The sequence below is a fragment of the Limulus polyphemus genome, unplaced genomic scaffold, assembly GCF_000517525.1.
Source record: "Limulus polyphemus unplaced genomic scaffold, Limulus_polyphemus-2.1.2 Scaffold2086, whole genome shotgun sequence".
Classification (NCBI taxonomy): Eukaryota; Metazoa; Arthropoda; class Merostomata; order Xiphosura; family Limulidae; genus Limulus; species Limulus polyphemus.
The window spans coordinates 186,927-193,725 of NW_013667696.1; the positions used below are offsets into that span (position 1 = coordinate 186,927).

A 6,799-nucleotide genomic window follows, 5' to 3' on the forward strand; every position below is an offset into this window, starting at 1 on the left:
CTATCTATATCTCTTCAATTATCTGCCAGGCTATATGTAAAAAATGGGCCTCCCAAACTGCACTAATAAATTCGTGATCATCACGTGTTACCAGCGTGTCACGTGACTTCCGCTGTTGTAACAATAACATGCTCTACCACCCCAATTGTTCAGCAATTTCCTGGAAGAAGGTATCAGGTAAACAGACTAATCAGCATGCTCATCAGATTTGTGTCTAATTAAATATTCTCTACAAAAATGCTTGGCAGCAAGTGATTCACCTTCAAGCTTTATTTATGGACAGGAAACAAGTCTAATTAAGGAGTGAAACATATTACCCCAGCATCAAATGCATTCACTCATTTTAAGCTTGCCACATCAATGTGCAACTTGCATTAGTGTATGAGGTGGTGATATGACTAGCTTAACAAATATTTTCTTAACATTTCTTGGGCTATAAAGCTACAGTACAAATAAGCATTTCTAGAAATGAATTCCAGTAGTAAACAGTTGCATATCAAATCATATGATTTGTCACCTGACACTTGTTTTGCATCAAAAATAAAACTCTTGGATGCCATTAAATATATTTATCAATAATAGTTGTATCTTGTAATGGCTAGCATATACAAAAATATGAAAATTTATTAAATATTTAGAGCAATTTACGAATGCTTCAAAAGCATGTGCCTTACATAACACATCATTATTTAGTTTTATTTTAGAATTGTATCTATTTTCATTGTTTGGTAAATAACTGTTTTCCACAAGGCTAAAAATGTAACTAGCTCACATTGAAATGTTATATGTTGTGTTAATTTGTTATGGTATTATTAAACTGGTTATTTAAAACTAAGTTGGTCAATTAATCAACAAATATACTTCAGCCAATGAAATCTAGAAATCATCATACTTTGATATTTTTTATAACATAATCATCCACCTGTCATGTCTTTCAACACAAAACAACTAGTTAACTGTGTTATGTTAAACATAGGGAGAAAATACCAGATTCTCCTTTATGCAACATATGTTCTTTTCATTACACTTATTACATGTAAATATATCTCATTCCTTCATGACTTTATAATACATCTAAAGGCTGTTTACACTACATATTACTTCATAACAATACTTTTAACTTTTTCAAATAATTTACATTATAAATCAACTTTAATTAATAGTTAAGTTAAAGGTTAAAAAATATTCTATGAATCTCACCTTGTCAATGGTCTAGAAAGAACACAATTTTATATGTGCGCATGTGTGTGAAGTGAATTTTTAAAACTTAATAGGCCAACAGGTTATAGTACCACAAGCCAAATAACACAACTAGGAAGGAGTCCTGGAAACTTATTTTTTCCTAGTAGATGTACTTGTGGCTCATTTTGAGCACATAATCTTATCAGCCAGAGTTAATAGTGTTTGTATGATTATGCTTACTGTACCAATTAAAAAATGATTTCCAAATTTTTCTGAAACACATACAACTTAAACGTATTATCATTATTACCCCTGCCCAATGGCAGGCGTATTGTTGTCCTTGAGTATGTATGTGAACAAAATAACTTGAAATTTCTTAATGTGATTTTAAACAAATTTGGTACAATGGCTGAGAGCCAACTGTTTAACTTTTGGTGAATGTAGCTCAAAGGTAAAGGTCAACCAGTTTTGTTATAATGAGACAAAATGATGATCTGGTTTACATTTATGAGGGGTTGTTTGGTGTATATTTTTGGTTAGTTAATGCAAAGTCAAAACATTGCAGGGCAGGTTTGCAATTTCTCTGAGTGCCTTTAATTTTCTACTATAAGTAAATATACATATTTTCTATCTCAGTTGTATGTAATTATGTACCCATAAATCCATTAGAACCTCTTGTGTTTTTATTTAAAACAGCACCAAACTTGATACACAGAAAACATATCTCTTTGGCTTGTTAAAAACATCAGCAAATATTTGTTTGTAAAAAATAGATATGAAAACAAATTATAAAGTTCTATTTCCTCTTGAAGACAGATATAACTTCTGCTTTATAATATTACAATTTTTTTTTAATGAAGAATTGTAGAGGCAAGTGATTTAAATTGTTGAACATTATGACTGATGATACACACACACAGATGTATATGTCACATACAATAATCATGCTGGTCTTCTTCAGCACTCCTAAAATTTAATATACTTAAGTACACTGCAGTTAACCAGCAACTGAATGATTTTAAACTACAGACTAGAGTTAATGTATCAAATAAACAGTGAATTTCAAAAGAAGGCTTAAAGTCTGCTCTATATTAAATGTCTTTAATCAAAAAATACTGTTAAGTTCATGTACTTCAATACTAATATAGAAATAATCATATCACAGATTGTGAAACACATTGTGCTAACTAATATCACTCCCAAATATTTGTTCATAAATCTGGCCATACTTGTTATCAGGGTGGCTTTTTTTTTAGGCAAAATTCCAGTGTGTCCAGACCTGACACATGCACACTATGTTATATTTTCCACACACCTATACTTAATTAACCCCAATTTAACTTATAATCTAGTTATAAAATGTAATAATAACCTTCAAAACATACTTGTTTCAGAATCCAGTACTACAGTAAAAGATCTTCAAACAAGGGCATTCCAAAAATCAACACTAAAATGTATTATTTATGTATTAAAGAATGCTTAATTTATCTAACCATCATATATAATGAATTATCAAATTATCACCAGATAAAACAGAGAAAATGACCAAGGCAATGGTAAAATCACTGGTATAGATAGCTAAACAGCACAGTGAGTATACACATGCAGATTCTGATGTAAAAAAATGGGGCTTCAAAAATGAATTGCTTATAAATCAAACTTACCTGGGCATTGCAATTTTCATAATTGATAAAATAAAAGGACACATTTAATGACTTTACGATATGAAAAACAGCAAAATTTAAGGGAAATAATAAAAACACTAAATACCTGATAATGGCATAAATAAACACATCTACCAGTACGAAGTCAAATTTGGTAATTATATTGACACATGTATAATTTAATGCATTAATCAATCTATAACTTATTATCTTGGCACAGAAATTAGGAGTATTTTCTTCACTAGTGTTCCAAACTAAAATTATACAATAAATGTCATAAAAGGTCCATCTCTCTATACGGAACTCTTACCATAAAATGTTGTATTACACCCAAAAGAGCAGTACATTAGTTCATTACAAATACAAATCTTTGATTCTAAAACCATAATCATTATTGTTTAGCCACTTGTTGCAATACTAAAATAAACCTCATGAGGCCACATAAACTACCAACATGACGACATTTTCATGAAAGCATCTGAATTATACCAAACATCAACCCAGCTGAACTTTCATGGAATCAATTTTCTCTGCTAAAGTTCTGTTCATTATTCCACATTGACTCTGTATCAGACTTAATGCTGTTCTGTCTTTTTGCTCAAAAGCTACCTTTGCTGCCTCTTCAAGAAGGCCAACTTTCAAACAGTACTTCACCTTATTTTCATTGTGCACTTTTGCTACATACTTCTGAGCTTCGTACTTATTTCCATTTTTCAAACATACATCAACAAAAGGTTCATAACCAATGGGAGACTTCTTATATTTGGAAAATTTGTCCAGTTCAAGCCAGTCTCCATTTTCGGCCAATACCATAATTTTCAGCCACCAAAACCTTTTGTCTGGAACTTTAAATTCCTTCCGAAGTTCATCAGCTAACTTAGCCATCTTGTCAACTAATAACTGTTGAATAGTTTGATGAAGAGACAGATCTAAATAGTTCTGTTCACTATACTTTTCTTCCAGTTTTGTCTGATACTTCATGAGATTAATCTGATCTTCAGTTTGAGTAGCATTAAACTCATTCTTTGCTTTTGTGTATCCTTCATATGCTAACTGTAAGCAATTAGTACGGCGTTCCATACGAGCAGTTTGATAACTTTCCATTACTCGACAATTTGCTTCATTAGCATAATCATCTTCTTGATAATACAGATTCCTTAGATGTTCTAAATTCTGCTCTTTGCAAAACTTTAAGAATAAGGAATAAGCATCTGGAAAGTTTCGAACAGTCATATGGAATTCTCCTACAGGTAATGTGTCACGAAGATGAAAGATTACAGAATACACCAAATCTGAATCTCCACTCTCTATTGCTTTACTCATGGCTTGAGCATTTTGCTTTAGTTTCATTAATAATGGAACTTGTTCTGAAGCTCGAGGCTCAAAATCCAAAAGCTTAATTGCTAGTTGTGTGTGTCCATATTCTATAGCCTCAGTGGCAATTTCTGAGTATGAGATCCCTGGGTTAAACCCCAGTTTGTTGGCAATTTGCTTAGCAACCTTTTCATTATCCAATTGGGATTGTCTAACTTTGCAACATGCCCAATGTTTCAATATGCGACTAGCCCCTTGCATATCTGGAACTTTTAGGTACTGACATATTCGAATAGCTAAACAGTATAGATGGCGAAGTACTAAACGATCAAGCAGCATAGGAATAGTTAAATATTGTAACTGTGTCCAACTGAGTGGCAATCCAACTGTATGGTCACGGATGGCATTCAATACCCTCAAATTCTGACAGACTTTGACAAATTGTCCTGAATCCATTTCTGGAACAAAGCATTTTCCAAAAGATGCAGCTCTTAAGAGCATTTTTTGAGTGGCAGGTAAATCTATGTGGGCTGCAGCTTGAATACATTGCTGCACTGCAGTTTCCAATTGGTCTTTCTCAAGTATCATACGAATATATTCATCTGCTTTGTGACTTTTTTGCTGGAATTCTTTGGAGGCTTCCAAAAGCAGAGCTCCTGGTGCTAAAGATCCAATACGGAATATTTCTGAAACAGTATCTGGTACTTTCTGCAAGAATTCATGAGTCATATTTCCAATTATTCTAACACCATCTACCTCAGAAACAAGAAAAACTGGTGTATCCATAACATAGTTAACCCAATCTTTTTCTATACCAACTAATAGCAGGATATTTTCCCAGTAGCCTACCACAGCACATGTCGAACACCAAATAAGTTGCTGTGGACGAGTTTTGCATTTAGTATCAAATTCACAATATTTTATCTCAAAGTCACTGGATCCCAGCCAAAGTGCACCAGTGTCAGTAAAAAGGGCAATATGTTGTCCATCCCATGATACTGCAATGTCTATAATGGCACTCAAGCTTGAATCAAATACTGGTTTCATTTGAGTACACAGTCTCTCACTTTGTTCCAATTGATACAGTCGATTTTCACAAGCTACATAAATTCTATTTTCACGATCTCCTGTCACGACTACCCAGCTGCTAGGTGGTGCTTCAAGTCCAGGTATTTCTGCTAATCTTCTAACCCTTCGATCTCTAATATCGTTTGTTATAAAAATTCTAAAGGATCCAGTTAGTACAGCAATTCCTGTCCCATGTTTTCCATTGAAAGTTTTACATTCAAGGACCTTTGTATCTTTTGCTTCTTGACTCATGCTGAAAGCAGACTTATAGTTGCCAAATAAATCATATATGAGGACAACACCGTCATCTTGAACACATATAAGCTCCTCTGTCATTGACCATGCTATATGAATCAGACGGCCACTTTTCCATTTTACTGACGATATCGACCGTCCAGATGCAGAAAAAATGTATATTACTGGTTTTCCACTGGACTGAACTCGCTGTATTTGTTTCTCATCACGAACCGCCGCTACTGGTCCCCCAAATTGAGCTGCTGCAACAATGAAGTCGGATATATTGAGTTGGTCTCCCCATTCCATCGAATAGAGCTCCGTCTTTCTATAAAATTCTTTTCTTCCCAGTGGACTCCAATCTGCTGTGAATAATGCCATTTTCTTTCCCAGAGTGCTTACTAAACATCAAATACTGAGTAAATGTCTTCAAAACATTCTAAAATATAAAACGTAGACCTATCATCCGAACTTCAGCCCCACCCCCTTCTCAAGAAAACAACAACGCAACATAGACTACTAGTTGCGACACCTCGATGGCTTTATCGCGAATATTTGTATTTTTGTCACAGGGGCTGTTGTTTTTAATTTCTAAATATTGAAGTTACACTTTTATCAAAATATTAATTGTATCATAATGTTTTTATATTATATGATACATAAAAAAACATTATAATTCTTACTTAAATCGAATAATTCAGTCATAACACTATCATCACATTTAGATAAAATGTACCAAACATTCATCACCCGTGGCGACCCCAATGGCACAACGGTAAATTTGTTTGTTTTTAAGTCCAAAACTGTGCAATGGGCTATCTATGCTGTTCCCACCACGAGTATCAAAACCTGGTTTTTAGTGATGTGAGTCCTCAGAGCAATAAGTCTCTCGGCTTACAACACTAAAAACTAGGTTTCAATATCCGTGGTGGGCAGCACCCCAGATAGCCCATTGTGTAGCTTTTTGCTTATCAATAAACAAACAAACAAATGACTCGGATTCTTGTCTGCTTTTTTAAGGTGTCATTTAGACGGCCTTTTTTACATCAATATATATACATAAAAAATGGCATTCGTGTTTATGTACTACGTGATGTTTTCTTTGGCACTTAGGTAAATCAAAAATTTTCAATACAGAAGATTTAACTATGAAATGAGTTATTTTCTTACTGATAAGAATTTAACTCATTTTATCATTCACAATATACTTATTTAATTGTACCCCGGTGAGACATCGGTAAGTTTCCGATGTTTGATTATCCACAGTGTATAGAGTAGATTGGTTGTTTGTTTGTAGTTAAGCACAAAGCTACACAATGGGCTATCTTGTAGCTTTG

At 33.5% G+C, this 6,799-nt stretch overlaps 1 pseudogene; it reads right to left on the reverse strand.

The window, feature by feature from the left end:
• Window positions 1-1,753: 1,753 nt before the first annotated feature.
• On the reverse strand, window positions 1,754-5,968 carry LOC106465885 (annotated as a pseudogene).
• Between the last annotated feature and the right edge of the window lie 831 nt (window positions 5,969-6,799).